This window comes from Psammomys obesus, unplaced genomic scaffold (assembly GCF_907164565.1).
Source record: "Psammomys obesus unplaced genomic scaffold, mPsaObe1.curated_primary_1811, whole genome shotgun sequence".
Lineage (NCBI taxonomy): Eukaryota > Metazoa > Chordata > Mammalia > Rodentia > Muridae > Psammomys > Psammomys obesus.
Genome location: NW_026594083.1, coordinates 4667298 through 4685724, shown reverse-complemented (window position 1 = coordinate 4685724; position 18427 = coordinate 4667298).

Genomic DNA, 18427 nt, shown 5'->3' with positions numbered 1-18427 from the left:
GAGGAATGGATACAGAAATTGTGATACATTTACACAATGGAATACTCAGCAAGTAAAGACAAGGAAGTCATGAATTTTGCAGGCAAGTGGTGGGAACTTGAAAAGATCATCGTGTGTGAGGTATCCCAGAAGCAGAAAGACACACATGATATATACTCACTTATAAGTGGATATTAGACATATAATATAGGATAAACATACTAAAATATGTACACCTAAAGAAGCTAAGCAAGAAGGAGGACCCTGGGTAAGATGATCAATCCTCATTCAGAAAAGCAAATGGGATGGACATCGGAACAGGGAGAAAACTGGGAACAAGTTGGAACCTACCACAGAGGAACTCTGAAAGACTCTACTCAGCAGGGTATCAAAGCAGATTCTGAGACTATTAGCCAAACTTTGGGCAGAGTGCAGGCCAATCTTATGAAAGAAGGAGGAGATAGAAAAACCTGGAGGGGACAGGAGCTCCAAAAAATCTTGGCACAAGGATCTTTTCTGAGACTGAGACTCCAAACAAGGACGATGCATGGAAACAATCTAGAACCCTGCACAGATGTAGCCCATGGCGCCTCAGTGTCCAAGTAAAAGGAGAAGAGAGGCTGTCTCTGACATGAACTCAGTATCTGGCTCTTTGATCACCTCCCTCTGAGGGGGGAACAGCTTTTTTCAGGCCACAGAGGAAGACAGTGCAGCCAGTCCTAATGAGACCTGACGGACTAGGTTCAGATGGAAGGGAAGGAGGATCTCCCCTATCAGTGGACTTAGGGAGGAGATGAAGGAGGAAGGTGGAATTGGAAGGGGCTGAGCGAGGGAGCTACTGCTGGGATACAAAGTAAAGAAAGTGTAATTAATATAAAAATAAATTAATTTAAAAATTAGAACTGCTACCAAAAACGTGAAGACACTGCGGGCTGGAGAGATGACTCAGTTAAGTGTGTGGTTTGACAGCCTGAGGACCTGAGTTTGTGTCTCCAGCACCATGTGAAACGTACATCATCCACAGCGATGATACTGGGATTGGGGTGGAAACACTAGACTGTACATCTATCAAAAAGCCTGAACGTCCATGTTTCCAAGCTCCAGGTTAGGTCAGAGACCCTGTCTCAAAAAGTGAGCTGGAGAGTTATTGAAGCAGATACTTATTCTTATCGGGAGATCATCATGAATGAATACACATACATTTGCACACACAAGGGCACATACACAAATACACACACACACACACACACACACACACACACATGCAAAGAGATGTGCATCAAATGTGTTCTACTTTTCAAAATGAGGTAATAAAAAGTGTGCTAGAGTGTCTAGGGTTAATTGCCATACTGGGTCATCACGGGAACTCAGGACCTGGGGTCAAGGACAAAAAGAGGTTCCTTCTCTTGCCCTTGCCCAAGATGAGGTCAAATTAATGAGGTTAGAATTTGGGTATAGCAAGTACATAATGGAAATAGAAAAGAGAGCCCCCAAAGAGGCTGAATTATGAGAAGAGACATCAAATGTTCAAGGAAAAGCTGGATGCTATGTGAATGAGGTTTTGATCAGTTCAAAGATGGTACGAGTGTGGACAACAGGTATTTACGGAACATCAGCATTCCTTTACCACCATTTTCACTTGGATGAACATATTCACTACAATCAAAAGTTATTTATAATAACTTTCTTGCTTTTTTAAAAATAAATTTTTGAAATATGATCTTGAAGTGAGAGTTAGACTGGCTTTGAACTCATAAGCTCTCAGGTACCAGCCTCTTGAATTCTGGGATTATAGGCATGTATCAACACAACCAGCTTTAAATCTGTTTTTCGTTTTCTTTTCTTTTTTTTTAAGTAAAAGAACAAGATCAATCTTTTTTTTTTTTTAAGTAAAAGAGCAAATGAAGAATCATTTCACTTCATGTTAGACACTAATTTCTTTTCGGCTCTTTGTGTTTATTAATGAGACAGTTATTCCAAGTTAATCCTGCAGGAAATATCTAATACCTCTTATTTTTAGATTGTTTTAAAATTTACCACATTTTAAGAACATATAATCAAACCGTAGAAGAATATACTAGGACCAGGAGCAATATTCTAAGGTCACAATGAAAATCCTGTGCTATGTAGAAATGAAGGTGTTAACTTGAGCCTTCAGATTCATTTTTATGTTCACAGACAACCAATACCTCCACTGAATTATAGGTATGAGAGCCATTATCTCCCAGGAGCACCTTGAGAAAGAGATGTCTAATCTCAATAATGTGACTTTTCTTGTTAAATAAATCCCTCATGTTCAGTACTTCCTGGTTCCTAGCTGGAAAACGCCTTATCCTTCAACTCCTTCACCTCTTCTAATCTTAAAGAGAAAAAAAAATCGCAAAGAAATTTGCATTTTCACTAACAAGAATTGATTTTGTTTCCTTCTACTCGGTCGTCCTCACCCCGTACTTTTGTGAGTGTTATATAATGAATGAATAAATTCAGGAGAACCCACCGAGCTGCCAAATGTTTGCTCTGTAAACTATTTTTCTTCATATTGACTTCACCCTCCATTTCTTATACTGAACTATATTCTTATTTTAAAGAAAAGCAATTAGCCTAATAAGGATGCTTTAATCAACACATCCTGGAGGCAGCATGTGCTACATGCTGGACAGAGCATTTATCTAAGACTGTGAAAGGCTCAAGAGAGCGTTCACCCATGCTGAGTACATGGGCTGCACAAATTGGACTCTCTGGGTTATCACTTTCTCTGTTCAAGAACCTGAAGTTGGGAAGGGCTGAGCACTTGGGGGTGACCGTGAGAGGAATTAGGGGAGGAGTCAGGAGCACATATAACCAAACTGCACAGTGCGCATCCATGAGATTCTTAGGTTTTTAATGAAAATACTGTTTGTTTTTTTTAACAGAGGGCTTTCTGTTTTGTTGCAGAAGAGCTATAACATAGAAAGGAGCAGCCTGCAGAATTTACCCCAACCACCAATAGCAAAATCTTTACCAGAGCCTGCATGCTTCCAACAGTCTCTGCCTGGGCAGCAGGTGTGGTTTGCCATTGGAGAATGTCTCTGGCCACACCTGTTCATTCTGTCATCCACACTGTAGACATGACTAACCAATTTTATAGAAGGATCATGGGAGGAAATGAAACAAAGAATTGTCTTACTGGCACAACTGGTGCTTATGACTTTCTTTCTGTGTTTATTCAAACCTGAGTTTCTCTTCCCCACTCCCACACACACCAATGGAGCATAATATTGGTTGGAAGAAAAAAAGAAAAAGAAAACTGAATGTTCATGTTAGTGCCACAATCCAAAGTCTTTAAATATTTTAAAAGTTTTAGAAAAGATTTATTTATTCACGTATTTTATGTATATGAGTGCTCTGACTTCATGTATAGAAGAAGAGGGGTTCAGATCAAAGATGACTGTGAGCCACCATGTGGCTGCTGGGAATTGAACTCAGGACCTCTGGAAGAGCAGTCACATGCTCATAACCGAGCCATCTCTCCAGTTCTTTAGTTTATTTTTAAACTCTTACAATAGTACACCTGCAACCAACGACTTTTGAATACATACATTCACCTGAACCCCTTCTGCTTGCATAGTTCCTCTCCTGCAGTCATGGCACTCCCTGCCTCCCTCTCTACCCCTTCTATTGCTTCTATCTTTTTCTGTCAGGCCTCATGCAAATGGTTACAACTGCAGTGTATCCATGATTGCAACATCTATGTCATATCCAAAGGAGAGGACCCCACCAGACCACCCCAACTTTCAGTTCCCATAGTCCTTCTCATCTGTGATGTGCCATGGTCCTTGAAGGTAGGGGACTCAGATGTCGGATTTAGGTCTGAGCCCTGAGTGGTGACTTTCCCAACAGTGTGACCAGTTCTGTATCCCCACTCAGACTATTACCTGCTGCCGAGAGAGGCTTCTTTGACTATGACTGAGAGCCGCACTAGTCCACCAGAGGCCTATGACCTCTCCCCACAGCCTTTCATCCGTTTCAACCAATGTCTTATTTCTGGTTTAGTTGTTTCTATGTATACTGTTATGGAAAGTCATGCAATGTACACACACACACACACACACACAGGAAATCAAATCTTGTAAATTAAGATCCATATTCTATAAAGGGCATATGCCTGATCCTCGTGTTTTAACTTAGCTGCAACATTAATTATTTTTAGAGAGCCAGAGATGTTTCCCCAGAGTCAGAATTTTAGAACAGGAAGTGTTTTTATATAGTCTAACCACAGAATCACCTAGCATTCGACTCCACAGAAGAATAAAGGCAACGTGTGATTCCATAATTGTCCGTGAGCTGCTTGCTTTTCCCACTGTTTTGTTCTAATTGGTATCAAATTGATATCATTTTATAATGCCAACTATCCTCCTAAATACAAAACTGAGAATTATTAAAGGCTTACAGGGTTGGGCATGTCTGATCTTGATGAGCAAGCCTGCCTGTGTGTACCCTATGTGTGTGCCCTGGTGTTCACTAGCCAAGAACCATCAGCTCTGCTTGGACATGAGTTAATGGCAGTTTCTCCATGTCTCCTGACACACCACACTCCTATGTCACACTGCTATCTTCATCCTAGGTTTGAAGTGGGGTCAGCGCTGACCTCCCAAGCCTGTCTGCCTAGAGAAGTCAGTCTAGATCTCTCCGGACAGTTTTTTCCTTACCTGATTGATGGGATCTGTACTTGGCACTACTTCATCACTTCATCCTATTTAGACTCACAAGCTACTTTAGCTTAATAAAGGAGATGTCTTATTTTAGCTGGTTTCAGTTAATTCGCTGCCATCAGAAAATTAATTAGAAGATTCACCTAAAGATCATATCTATAAGCTGTGACTAAATTTCCAGTTGATTCAGACAAATTGGTGAAAAGTCAGTGCAGTTAGTTGTTGAGCGTTTTAACAGAACAGCTGATTATTTTATTGAGTTACCTTTCAAGATTTCATTAATTGGATTGTTAATGAGATAAAGAATTCCTATCATTTAAAATACTAAAGTATAGAATCGAATTGCATTTCTTATCCAAATAGTCAAAATGCTGTTTGGATCAGAAACACCCATTAGTAAAACTCCTCCTTGAGAATGACCCCTAGAAGTTTCATTTACCTGCTGATAATTTGATTTAAATCACATATCCTCAATCTGTTGGTAAATGCCATATGCCATTTAGGATAGAATGAAAAAAAAAAAAACATTTTGGTGAAACATATTGTATCTGCCCTTCCCACAATCCAGCAACTTTGTCAAAGTGACAGAAAAAAATCTTACACAGATTTTAAAACTGGATGTTTGTAAATGCTTTCTTAGTTGGGTTTGGTACATTTTAATCAAAGTCACAGAGTCTAGAGAAAAAGGCACACACTGATCAACTTGCACGTATAAGCGTGATATTATTTTAGATAAAGACTAGTTGCTGAAAGAACATTTAGTTTATTAAATGGTGAGGGAGATCAGACCTAATCTGAGGATTCAGGCAGGAGGGTTGTTGAAAGAGATTAATCAAACTAGAGCACTGTGATTGATATAAGGTACAATATCTGGCAATTCTCTCACAAAGATTTGAGAGAGCAGGGAAAGCAGGAAGGGGGGAGTGGCTTGGTGGGGAACACATATGTGGTGGTAGTCAAATGTCAAACCTCATTAGAGAAGTTGTCCAAAACATCTCTAATGAGCTGGAAACAATGTGAAACTCACCTGGTTCAAGGCTCTTTTGCACAAACTCAAACTCAGGCCAGGTTGCTCAATGGGTCTTCAGAGAAATTAGGAACACTGGAGTGAATCGCAGCCAACGGGAGCTGTGTTAACCGACTTTACCCCTATTCCTAGCTTTGGCACTTGAGACAGTAAAGCCGAGTTTCATTTCTTGCAGGTTGGTGCTGAATTGGCTTCCTTTATAGTTTATGACTGATATTTTGTTAGAGAAGGCATAAGAATCAGAGAAACGGTGATGATTAGCTCAAGAGACAACCCGGTTTTTCTAAAGTTGACAGGCTCAAGCACGGCTGGGGGCCAGATATCAGTGAGCAGGGAAGGGTGTGATGAAAATCTATGTTTCTCTGCCAAAAGACTTAACGCTGAGCCTCCTAAGCCATCTGCATATGCAGAATGACCTTGGCAGAAATGGAACACAATGTTTGTTTCCATGGAAAGGTTTTTTTTTTTTTTTTTATCAGGTGAGATGGTCCACCGGGTAGAGGAATGAGGCAATCTCCTCCCTTTTGTCTACCAACATCTCCTAAGCCTCTGATGGAAAGGTACAAACCTGCCTAAGTTCCTCCTTGATGGATGCTTTCAATTTAAGGCATTCAGAAAGTGAGCATTCCTTCACTTGTTTTCCTTTCTTTTATCCGCTTCCAATCACAACAAGCTTTTTGCAGTCATCCTTTTGATTATGTCACTGTCTTTAAATAACTTTTAAAAAAGTCTTAGTTTTAATTTACATCCAGACAAAATGTTCTCGGTCTCATTCTGTTCATCCTGTTCCTGACAGACTACTAGCTCCCCTTCACATCTGGGATGCTTGAACCCCTGGCCGATTCTGCAGGCTGTGCTATTTTCTTATCTTGAGACTGACTTGCCATGCCCCCCACTCCAAGCATCTTTCAAATCCATCTGCATTAAAGTGGGTCATTTTCAGTCAGATTTTATTTCTTAGAGTGTTATCATAGCCCATTTCTGATGCCTGTTAGCACATATGTACACACATTCTCTGCATTGTTTGTCAAAGAAGTCAGGTAGCTGTCTTGCTTTGCCATTTGCCACAGTACTATGTTTATCATTTCCAGGTGTGACTATTGTTGTATTTATATGACAGTGGCCAGAACTTTCCTAGGGCCTCCTCTCCAACCTGGGCAGATGCTTTCACTTTGTTCATGAATTAATCTCTTCCATTTCTTATTTCTTGAGGTTTCACTCTCATGTCCTAACATATTTCCCTTGAAATAAACATGGAGACCGTCTCTGAGTACACAATGGGTGGATTCATATATGTGAGGTCAAGCTTTAGAAAATCTGGGCAGTATGGGGAACTAGTAAGTCTATGTCTCCATTGCCTTCCAGATTTGTGATCCTGAATTTGCATACACTGTCTTAGATCTTTACTTATTCACATGCTCCTTGATGGCCAGTGTGTCTGATTTGTTGTTTCACAACCTGTCAGAAGAATCTCTTTTCCACTGACCAATTTGTATTGCCAGGTCCCTCCTATGTTGCTGTGTGCCTGGTCTCTCTTCTTTTTTTTCTGATGATAATTATACCTTTAACAAGAGTGCCCAAAACAGAAGCACTGTAACTGGTAACATTTTCCTCATAAGCTCCAGACTTGAGTTTGAGGTATGCTCTTGTCACATGTTATAAAGGCCAAGATCTATAGACAAAGATGCCCTGAGATCAGAGCCCAGGACCATAGGAACTCTGGATGTTCACACTAGAGACTCCAATGTGTTTTGGGCAGGGGCAGGACCCCTTTTTACAGACAGTCTCACATTGAGCCCAGACAACCTTTGCACAGAAGCCTGTCATCAGAGACTTAATCATATAACTACTGTGTATTCCCCCAGCTCTCACAGAAATTGTCATGCAATTTAAAACACACAGAAACCAGCAAAATAGACAGATGAGGATATATTGACTAAGTCCCTCGTCCAGGAGGCATAAAAAAGAAAACCTTCCATTGTGTGGAAAATATTCCACGGAGCCCTTCAACATTTCTTCAGAAAGCTGAGAGACAGGATGAAGTCTGGCATGATGGGAACCGTTCTTCCATTTTATTATAAACATGGCTAGGAAACAAAAATGGGGCTGACGAAGTCCCTGCAGCACCTCATGAATGTTAGTGAGACCTGTGTAGGTGGGAAAAACTTGAGCTTAAAAAAGGGAAAGATGACAAATTGATACGGGCTTATTATTTATATTTCTAATTTGAGCGTTACGTAAGCCTGCCACCCACAGAACCAGGAGGCGCTTGTTAAAAATGCCCACAGGTCTGCTGGGTCAGCCTCCTCGGGCGCCTGTGCTCTCTTTAACAAGCTCTACGGAGGGAGCCTCAGGTTCAGCCTCGTTCGAAGGCCCCCGATAAGACTCTAAAACAGTAAATCCAAATCAAAGTTTTGTGCACTGAAGTGTGCGTGAATAAAACAAACTCACTTGAAGAATGCAAAACCACCAATTAAGAAACCCTTAGGTACCAGGCAGGAGGGTGTGCAAACAGCAGAGCTCTGAGGCTGTGCTTTCAACAGATTGCTGTGGGCTGCTTTACATGCAAATGCATTTTTCCCACCAAATAAATGATCCTAAATAATTCAGTTTATTTAAAACGGTCTAAAATGATGCTTCCCTCTGTTTCAGCTGGAGCTTTGAAAGCCATGTCTAAGTCAAATTCAAATTTGCTTTTTTTTTTTTTTTTTTTTAATATGTATGTGCCTGAGTGTATGTGTGTATTCCGTGTGCATGCAGGAGTCCATCGAAGTCAGGAAAGCATACTGGACCCCCTTGGAACCGGAGTTACAAAGAGTTCTGTGCCATCATGTGGTTGCTGAGAATCTAACCCAGGTCCTCTGCAAGAGCAGTAAGTGCTCTTACCTGCTGAGCCATCCTTCCAGGTCCCAATTTCAGATTCCTTGATAGACCTTGATAGACCAGTGTTTTGTTTTGCGGCCCCACTTTTCTTTGGCTCCCATTCTTTCCTGGTACTTCTTTCACTCACTGATGGCCCCATGGTCTTGCCTCTGCCATTGTGTCAAATCTGCTGTAATAACACTTATAAGTAAGAGACTAGGCTGATTAGCAAAGACTGGGTTTACACTGGACTTTGGATTCTGAAGCAGTATTTGGCCTAGAGCGATTTCCCTACAGTCTGTTTCAGTTTGTTGTTTGTTAATGGTAAAGGGTGAGTATGTAGCATCTCTGCTACTTTCCGCAGAGTTTGTTGAGTTCTCTGCGCCCTGACTGCACAGTGTATGTGCTAGCTGCTGAGACAGCGTGAGGAAGAGAGCTGGGTGAGCTGCTCCTGTGGCGGGGTCAGCCGAGCAGTTTCCGTTAGCACTAGGGAGGAGTCCAAGCCTTCAGGAGAGTCACTCAGATCTATGTCTGGCTTGGTATGAGAGATATGAAAATGGCCTTTGGCCTCTCTGTGCTCATTTCCCTCGTTTCGGGGATGGAGGCATTCAAAATACTCACAGTGTCACTGTTGGCGCTTCGGAGGCAGGTGTGTTTAAGTTGCGTGGTGGGAATTCTTCAGTGCTTCTCCACTTACCATAAAGGAGAACATTTTCCAGTGTTCCATTGTCACTTGCCTGATTTTGGTCTATTTCTGTATTCAGTACCTACATATAGGGCCCGGGATGTCTCGAACTAATCTAGAAGCTTCATTTTAATGCTACCACTACCCTCATAGCAATCCTGTGGGGGAACTGTTGTTTATTTTCACCATTAGACACATGAGAAATCTCAAGCATAAAACCTGCTCAGGATCACCGCTACACAAGTCAGGGATTCTGCTTCCAAAGAGTGTTTGCAGCTACTGTTCTAGCAGTTGGCATGAAGACTGGGGGGTGGACTGGCACGTGGACATGTAATGGCACTCCTTTTAAAGGCTTGGCTTGAGTTTGTGCAGCATAGGCCGTGGTCATTTGCAAAACATCTAAAATAAGCACTAACCACGCAGGAGCCAGGTACTGTGCGCATTCTCTGAAGAGACATCAGCCTGGCTCAGAGATATTTACAAAAAAGTTTAAGATTTTGTGGCCTTCCCTCCAAGACAAACACAAGGAAGGGGATAGCCACCAACTTAAAGTAGGAGCAGATGGGCTCATAAGCATCTCCCTCCTGACACAGACTCCTATCTGCCCTCCTCTCATAGCCGTGACTGCCCCCCTCCAGCTCAGTTAAAACGCACTGTGCCTACAGCACTCCCAAGCCTGCCTTACCTGCTCACTCTCTTTGCTCTTTAGATCATTATACATTTAACATTATTGCTTTTTCAATCCCTTTACAAGGTCTTCGAGGGTACAAATGTGATTTGTGGCAGGGATTAATCTTGTTAAAGGAATAAACACTAAAGGTTGTTGCTTCTCAGTGATCAGGAATTATATCTGTTTTTATTATTATTAATTATGGACTTCTCAAAACAACACATGATTTGCTAAGAATAACTATGGAGTGGACGGTACATACAACTTTGTATATTAAAACTTTGTATATTTGTTATTTCTTCATAATCTGACTGATAGGTATTTCTGTTATTAATTCTTGATTTTGCCTTATGAGTAAATGGTTATATTTAGCCAGCTAGACCTAAAATAAAAGGAGTTATATTTAGGGTTAGTTTTGACTGTTAAATTTTCCTAGGGCTTAAATTCCAACGAACTCTTTAGGTAGCATGTGATTCTGCTGTAAGACATCAGTTCCTCATTTCTTGTTCCCTTTGCAGTGAGCAGACAAGTCTTATCTCTGCTCACGTCAGGCCTCAGAGCGTACTGTAAGCACCATCCCTATTTCCATCAACCCTACTTCTTTAGCAAATCACTCCCAGCAGTGTGCTGTGCCAAATGCCTGCTATTAATTAATTATTGCCCTGGGGATGAGTTCAACTGATTGAAACGTGGCTGTGAAACTTCCTGTCTCCACTTTAGTTTCTCCTTGCTCAGCTAACATTTTTTTTTTTCATCAAACTTTAAGTACCTGCTTACTCACTATAGTCAGGTGTGTCCAGGTGCCATAGTAAACTAGAAAAAAAAATGTTCTCACCTGCATGTTATCACCACAGGGACCAGGGCAGAGCAGACTTCCTAGGAAAAGTGACTTCTAAGTTGGGTTTTTGGGAGGAGCCTTGCAGTTGGGTAATGCATGAAGCTGTAGAGGCCAATACATTGTAAAGGAAGAGGCCAAATGTGCCCAAACATTGGAAAGATGGGAGAACTGGTGCATCTAGGAAACCAAAGGGAGCTAGAAATTCAGGATGAAGGTGATGATAATATGTTGTAAAGCATCTTGGGGTCAGTCATGAAAATCTTAAACTCCTGGATAAGCTCTTCCTATGACTTTGTATTTTCCTTCAGAGTCAGAATCTGATATAAATACTGTATCCTCTAAAAGAAAAAAAAAAAAAGGACATTTGTGCAGAAACACTCCCAATTGAATTAAAAAGGCCTTCATGTCTCAAGTCTGTAATTTAAACAAACACAAAACACTGGATTACATCAGGGAATGCCTTATCTAGATCTTTTAGCAAGGGAAGGAGGTTGTTGATGATAAAGAGAGTAGAGGGCACAGTGAGCCTTGGGTGCAGCTGAGGAAGGAGATGGACAGCTGACAGTGGTCACTGTAAGGAAGGTAAGAGTGATGGGGTCAGGTTTCTGAACTGGAGGCATCAAAAGGATCCAGTGGATATGGTAGGCAAAGGAATCATGCGAGAGAATTGGCCATTAATGGACTTCGAGGCTTCCGAGAGTGACTTCAGGTGGGCCAAAAGCAGAACTTTGATCGTAATTGTCCTTCTCCATTTATCTTTGGTTCCAGACTCTGCTTACTGGGAAGTGTAACCCACAGATTAGTTAAGCCAAGACTGTTGCCTAGCCATTGTGTACGATTAAGGCTAAACAATCAACTGGAACAGCTTTAAGGATTACTTTGTAATTAATTTTACTAATTCTAACTAATTAGAGACATCCCACTATTACACGTCTCCTACACTATTACCTTCCCATTCATTTCATTCCTGTGTGATCCGTCTTTCCAGGTGTCTATTGTGGGGAAAATTTAATAAGGATTTCTGTAAATTTTTCACAGGCAATTTGTCTAGAATCTTTTAGTATGAACTTTCTGAGTTCTGTGACGCAGTTGCATGCTATTCTTTTTGATGCAGCGATCTCATTTAATAATGAGTCAATACAGTCACCACATAGTAATTTTAAGATCAGATATATTGAGTACCCCGGAGATTGTAAAACAAAAGGCTTTTGTCACTGCGGACCGTTCATGTATAATGGGGCAACCTTTTAAAATAGTAGGGATTTGTCCTAGTTTTAAACTCCTGGTGAAAAGCAGACATGGAGATGAAGGAGCAGCCTTTTATCTAGTAATCTATAATTTCCTGTGCCAGGCAGTTCTGACTCAGGGCTAGCACAGCTGCATAACAGATGATGTTTAACACATCAATCTCACATCAGTCTCACTTGTAGATCAGGCAAGATGAGCATGTTTGCCATCTCCCACACTTACCAAACCACAAAGTGTTCTGTGTGTGACAAAATGGCCACTGGACTTGCAAAAATGGAAGCAGAAAGATTTTGAGAAGTCTGAGTCAAGAATTACTACTCAGCAAACAGCTCATTAGGCAAAACCTTGCAGTGGTGCTCAGTGTTTTTTACAGGGGATTCAGTCAGGCTCCAGATCTGCCCGGAAGACCAGGAGGACCACCACCAAATAACTCCCCTTCTCATCCTTAGTTTGTTACTGAAGGAGAAATGACTTGTCTGACAAAAGATTTAATTTAAAATGTCTCTATGTTCTCCTCATTTGAGTAGTAACCCATTCTGACCTTAAGAGTTAGAAAATTAAATTTATAATTCAAATTCTGCATTTAAAAAGGAGAAAATTTTACATTTGAATACGGCTTGAAATATAAACATATGAAAGCAACACCCTACACAGCAGTGACCATTCCACCTATAAATTAATAAATGTACAGTGCATACAGGCATACATTTTACTTGTAATCATGTCATATACAAGGAGAGCACACATAAGGAGCATGGAATTTGACTTGCTGATATGTGGGAGTGTAGAACGTAGATGCTTGGCAGAAATCTCTTCGGTTTTCTACATAATTACTGCTGCGAAAGAACTGCTGTTGCTTTTCTTTAATAGCTGGCCACTTTGAACTGACTAATCTATCAGGGAGCTCATCAAGTGGAGAACGATTCTCCCTCCCCTAGCCACCGTTGACTGCCTGTAGCTCTTCATCTTGGGGTAAGGCCTTGGGAAACTTCCTCCCATCCATGTTGGTGTGCCAACTGATGTTCTCATTATGTAGATCTTCCTTAGAAAACGTTATTCTCAAATACAGCTCTGTTTGGGTTATGTCTGAAATGTATAAATTTAGTAGGTTTCAGTTTTTTTCAGATATGCTTTTTTATCTGATATACTGGATATACTAATATCTAATTTCTTTAGGTCCAAGAGACAGTTATCTTTCTGGAGAGCTGAGAGCTAAAACATTGCAGATATTAAGAAAACAGTCTTCCTCCAACAACAGCTCCAGTGGGATCTGTGCTTTCCCTCAATCTTGCCTAACTCTAGAGCACTTTATTTTTGATTTGTATTAAGTAAGAGATGTTCTTTCTTATTGATGGGATGAACTTCCTTAGCGTGTTATACTCATGACAAAATCAAATTTAAAGAATTTCCAAACTTCAATAGTTTAACATTTTTACACTGTATCACATAGAATAACAGTGCATACAGATATTTGCAAATGAACTGAGAGAAATAGTAACCATTTTTGTATTCAAACAAAATTCTAAAAAAATCTTCTGGGTAATACTTTCATTTTCATTATTTTTTTTCTATTTAGAAAAAAGAAAACATTTTGTTTCTCTTTTAGTTGGGTCTCTAGTAAGATGATGATTTTCTGAATATTAAAGAAAAGCACATTAGCTAGTTGACTGATGTCTTTTGTTTTCTGTCTGCTTTGTTAAAGTTTAGACTTCATAAAATTGGTCCAAACAAAATAGAAGGTTAAGCAATTCACCACTTAATTTAAACTATGTTAAAAGTCAATTTAAGTAATTCTAACACAAGGCACTTTTACACTTTGAATTATTGATGAAAACAAATCTATAGAGTGGAATATTGTTCACTATCTAGGGCCAACCTGGGTCATTTGGGACATGAAGTGGGCAGGCCAGTACCTACAACACAGACTGTTTTATGACTCAGATTAACTTACTTATTTTGATAAAATGAGCAATTTTCAATCGTTTTCAACTCATGTCCTCCCAATATCATTTTTTTTAAATCTCATATTTCCCATCAATATTTTATGAGGGCTTCTTTTTAATAAATGATGTGATTATTCAAACAAATACGTGTCACTTTGCTCATTGGGATGCCCTAGTGTCCTCCAATTTGTCTAAAATAGTAATCTTGAAAATAGTTATTGTTGATCTAGGGAACTTGTCAGAATTCTTCGCTTACAGAGAAGGAGAGTGGACCAAGGTCAGGCAGGTCGCTCATGTTCAAAGAGCTTGTTGTTAGCTGTCGTAGGCCAGTTATGCTGTGCCTGCAATTGTTCTTGGTGTGTGTAACTACATCCTTTGCACTGTTCAGCTTCCGTAAGAAGGTGATTTGGCTTCTCACACCTAAGACGTAGCTTTGCACTGTCATGCCTGCTATCTGATAGAAAGAACTAAGGACACACTTTCAGTACCAAATGATAAATAATGTATAATTAAACTTATTTCCCCCTTTCCTTCCTAACTGCTGGAGTAGCCTAAAGAGTGAACAATAGTCCTCGTTCCTGCTTCTGGCTGTTTGGCAACTTTTCAGATACTTCCCTCTTTTCTGTGGTGAGTGATTTCTTTGCATTACCTGGCTTAGAAAGCTTTGTAGATTTGTCTTTTTCCCTTTTTGTAGTCGAGTGAGCATTTAGGGCCATCTTTGGCAGACATGTACTTTTGGTTATGCAACTGAGCATCATTTTGTTGCACAAACTTTTAATCCATTTAACAGCTTCTAGCACATTTGATTTTTTTTTTTTTTTTTTGGCAGGAGGGTGTAGTTGCCTGCTATTTCATCCCTGAAATAATCATTACCAAGGGACACATCAACTTCTTTTTGACAAACTTCATTGAAATCAAAGATCACTTCTCCTCATTTACCTGTATCTAAAGCTGTTACAAGAACACATGGGCCACAGAGCCTAAAATAGGGACTATTTGGTCCTGGCCTTCGAACCTTCAGAGCAGGCTACTTCTCCCTGTGTAAGAGAGGCTTTGCTTTGTTTAATTTTATTTAATTAGTAAAAGGTTTATTTGTGTGTGTCTGTGTGTGTTTTCCCTGTATGTACATATGTATAGCACATGCATGCCTGGCACCAAGTGAGGCAGACAAGAATGTTGTTGGATCCCCTGAAATGGCTCTGCAAGCAGTTGTCAGCTGTCACCATATAGGTGATGGGAACTGAACCCAAGCCCTCAGAGAGAGTAACAACTGCTCTTCAATGCAGAGCCAGCTCTCCAGACACATAGTTGATATTTCAAAAGTTAGCTTGCAAGGCAATGGTTTTCCACATGTAATGTTCACGTATGCTTAATTTTGATTCATTCTCTGTATCCCACCTCATTTTTAATACCTAACAGTTATACACCTGTATACAATGAACTTTAGTCCTTTCCATTCTCTATTACCCTTGTCTCATCCTCACTATTTTCTTTGCTGAAACCCTTCTTCCTTATGGTCCCCTCCTACTTTCATGGTGTGTGTGTGTGTGTGTGTGTGAGAGAGAGAGAGAGAGAGAGAGAGAGAGAGAGAGAGAGAGAGAGAGAGAGAGGGAGAGAGAGAGAGAGAGAGAGAGAGAGAGAGAGAGAGAGAGAAACAGTGCAATCCTGTGAGCTTAAATAGGGTTGTTTGCATGGGAATTGGTAGAAGGTCATTTACTGAAGCACTGGCAACTGGTCAGTGGCCCTCAAGTGAAGAAACTGACATCCTTTCCCCCAGCTACCATTAAATGCCAATCATCTTCCAGGAAGGGACAGGCCTCCTTAGTGCGTTGCTCTTCCCTCATGAGATGTTGATGGATTCAGTCTTGTACAGGTCTCACGCAAGTAAGACCTGTACTTACTGCAGTGGATCATGAGAACATTGGTTGTATCAAGCTCAGAAGACACTGTTTCATACTAGGAAAGTGACCCATCATGGAAGGAGCTTTCAAGTTAATACCAGCTTGATTTCCCCATTTCCTTTGACCAAATCAAGTGTATTCAGAAATAGGATTTTAGTGCCAAGTTCTAGTGGGCAGCCCAAAGCAATGGCAACAGGCAGGCTGTGTTGTTCGGGGGCTATCTGATAACCTCCTGACCAACAACTCTACACTTGGAACTGGACTATTGTTTATTAATCTATGGTTTCTGAGATTAGCATTATTATTCTCTTACTAGCATCCCTCCATTCAAATTTTCTTTTTAGTTATAATTTAGTAAGGTTATAAAAAGTGTGCCTATGGCATCTTCTTACATCCTTAGTAGAGTTATTCCTTCTCCAACACCCTCCCTTGAACTTTTTTCCATTCCTCTTCACATTTAAACACATCCTCTCCATAATTCCTCTTTCTTTTATCATGCCATCTGTGGTTTACTATTATCCTCCCTTAAGACATTTCAGAAATCTAGACACTACTATGAAGAACTTTGCTTAGCCTTATTCGTAGCTATTCTATCAAAAATAGCCTAGATGTCCATTAACAGATGAATGGATTATGAAAATGTGGTACATGTACATAATCGTAGGGGGATAAATATCAAAAGAACTTTATTCAGTATTTAACCATGTGAAGATATGCTATAATGTAAGGCTTCATCATATAACTTAAATAAAATGATAGCTAGCATCCTACTTTTGTTTTAGGTAACTTATTCATGCCTATATGAGAGGTAGTGTAATGTAATAAAATGAACAATGAAATCCACAATAGGAATCGTGAGTGCCATCCTAAACCATCTGCCCATCAGCTAGTTAATGTCTCAAAATCAAATGTTTTTTCCTTAGGAGTTTTGATAATAAGATGAAGGATGCAAAGCTTCTTGTAACGTTCAAACTCCACCATGTACTTCTCTGCTGACTGCCACACAGCTGTGACCTTGGGGCCCCCTCTGCTGCTGTCCCCTGAAAAGTCCCAAATAATACAAATACAAATAACACATGTTATCTACATGTTCACTTTCCTTCCTGAATTCTCTAGTTCTTACCACTGTCCAGCTATTTAGGTTTCAAATCTCCAAATAAGGTTTTGATGGCCCTTTCTCACTGAATCCCTTTGCTCTTTGTTTATTCACTTGTTTATCTATCTGTCTTGGGTCCATCAGATGTTTATTTCTTGCAGTTTTTACAATTGCTAATGCATTCTCCCTTCTCAGCCCCATTGCATTCCTGTATGGATGTTGTGTCTCTTGCTGATCAGTTTCCAATCTGCCCTTCTGGATCTGCCCTAAGCGAAGATGGGTCGTATCAATTAACCAACCCTTGGGCTGTTCTTTAACCCACAGTGACAGTTGATACTTTTGGTGAGGAGAACTCCTTTGTTGCCTTCTGTATTTCTTGTATTATGCTCCTCATTCCCCAATGGGCAGCGATGGCAAATTAACAATTTTCTACCATCACCACTCCTCTATAGGAAAATGGCTTCTATTTCAAGCAACATTGAAGCCATTATCTAATTTTAATCTACATTACTTTTCTACTTGAAAAATGAGAAGTAGTCTGGCTACTTCCAAGGACGTTGGAAAATGGGCAAACACATATGACTGCCACAGAAGAGGCATTAACAACCAGTGAGTTCTTCCCAAAGACCCATATATACTGGAGAAACAATGCTCAGATGACCCCAGATAGATGCTAAATTCAGTACAGGTGCATAAGATCTTAGGTAATAGGACTACAAACTACATAGGATGTATTTTGGGAATCACACAGAATGTGCCACTGTGGGGCTACCTGAGAAAATAGATTAGAAATGGGGGGATTTTAGACTAAAGATCATGTTTACAAAGGCAGAATAATGCCAGTTATTGCCCATTTAAATCCTTTTCCTAGAAACAGATAAAAATAGCAGCTAATATTCTATTACGTCTAAATCTTTCTTCTAATAAAGGCAAGGTGTGCTGTTTTGTTACCTCTTAAAGAGGTAAGTTAGGAACTCAGTGAATTTGTAAAGCTTTTGATATTACATTAGCCATATATTCTAACACAGTTTCAAAGTACATAGTTAAATGTGAAATAATGTCTAAAAGAAATGAGTTAAAGCCATTATTCTTCCAAAGGAGTGTTCCTGTGTTTTATTTATGAACATTAATTACCTTTCCTTTTAGTGTGAATTAGGCTGGAAAATCACAAATGCAAGTCTTGAGGATGGTCTAAACCAAGCCTTGCTCATTTTATAAATGAGGAAGCACAGAAAAGGGGAGTTGGGTAAATGTTTTTCATAAAATCATAATTAACCAGTGGTCAACTGAAACTTACATGTCTGTCTAAATTTTGAATCCTATACTTCAAAAAAAGTCCCATAGGACCCGAGATAGCCAAGATGATATTAAAGACAAAAAGCGAAGTTAGATCCTTCAATTTACCTGAAAGTATCATTTTCTACAAAGCTATGGTAATTAAGCACCACAACACTGCAAAAGAGGCTGGGCAGGTGGCTCAGTCCATA